Genomic DNA, 1733 nt, shown 5'->3' on the forward strand with positions numbered 1-1733 from the left:
ACCGGCTTCAGCTCACGTCATGATCTCACGGTTTGTGAGTTCGAGCCCCGAGTCGGGCTCTGTGCTGATGGCTCAGAGCCTGGAGCCTGCTTCTGATTCTGTGTCTCCCTCTCTCTCTGTCCCTCCCCCACTCATGCTCTGTCTCTCTCTGTCTCAGAAATAAATAAACATTAAAAAAAAAAAAAGGAGGGTAGACAATGAAAGGTGAGATCAGGATCTAGAAGAGAGCCAGAGAATGGATATAAGAGGTAAATCCAGGCAAGATCCCACATGCCTAAGAGGGCATGCTCATCACAATCCCCACAACACAAAGCACTTTTTAAAAAAAAAATGTGGTTTTTTTCCCTCAAGTAAGACACTTGTATTTAACTTTTTGCTTTGCAGTGACCGTGGATTTACGGGAGGTTACAAAGATACTTTAGAGAATTCCTTGTACCCTCCACCCAGTTTCCCCCAATGGTTACATCTTCCATAACCAAAGTGCAATATCAAAACCAGGAAATTGACATTGGCACTGTGTGTGTGTGAGTGTGTGTGTGTGTGTGTGTAGTTCCCTGTCATTTTGGCCCCTGTGTAAGATCTGTGGAACCGTCACTGCGATCAAGATGTAGCACTGCCTATTACCACAAAGCTCTCCCCTTCATAGTCACCCCTGACCCACGAGACTTCTTTGAAAGAATGGAAATCGTGAGACAGGGCCCAGGGACCAGAAATGGGTCCTCAAATCAGAGGCCAGAGGTGACATTTCAACTCCATTCGGCAAAAAAGACGGGCACAGTCTGTTCCAGTCTGCTCTTGGAAACACGTTTGGTTTCAGATTGGCTGTCCTTAGTCACCCAGACAGGGATCCCCAGACAACTGTGTTCCTCCCTTCCCTCTGCATTGGCAGTATAGTTTGGGGAGGTGCTTAGAAATGCCAGGACATCCTGAGTCTGGAATAAAACATGGGGTGACCAGGGCAGATCTTGGGTTCAGCCAGCCCCTAGTGTCTACATTGCCTTGTCCAGCAGACCTGTGCCACACACAACTCCTTTAGCCACTCACACAAAGAGGGTTCCTCCATTTGTACTTTCTGTTCTGGGCTGAAAAATGTCAGGACAGACCTGCCCCATGAGACCATACAGGTGAAATATAAAGAGGTAAGACAGAGTCCTCTGCCCAGACGGAGAGAGACCTGCCCTGCTTCCCTGGGAGTTCTGGATACTGTGAGAGAGAAAGGGTTAAAGAAACCCAAGTCTGATGCAGGAGACAAACTCAGTTCTTTGGGGGCTCAGAGCCTAGCAGCAGTGACAAGAGAGAATTCTCCAAAAGGACATGACAAAGGAAAGACACCACATATGTGGTGAATCAGGAGTGCTAAGAAGGCTTCCTGTAGGAGGTGGCACTGAAGTTGGCACAAGAATGATCCTCTATAGATGTTCAAAAAAAAAGGTGATGATTGAATTGTGCAGGGGAAGAAGTATGTAGGTATGGTTAGGGCAAGGGGTACAGGGTGAGGGCAGGTCAGGGGGAGGGGGGGCCGAAAGGAAAAGATGTGGAGAGAGGGCAGCCTGCCAGAAACTGCATGTGGTGGGGAGAACAGGATGAGATGTGGTGTGGAGCAAGGACCTGTGAGAGCGCCTGAGGTTCTAGGGGGAGGAGCTGAGTTCACACCAGCACCTCCCAGATCTGGATGAGCTCCAGGGCCAGAGGCTGGTTTCCCTGTTTACAGTCAACTCCTGCAGGAGAGGAGG

The sequence above is a fragment of the Prionailurus bengalensis genome, chromosome A3, assembly GCF_016509475.1.
Source record: "Prionailurus bengalensis isolate Pbe53 chromosome A3, Fcat_Pben_1.1_paternal_pri, whole genome shotgun sequence".
NCBI classification, from domain to species: Eukaryota; Metazoa; Chordata; class Mammalia; order Carnivora; family Felidae; genus Prionailurus; species Prionailurus bengalensis.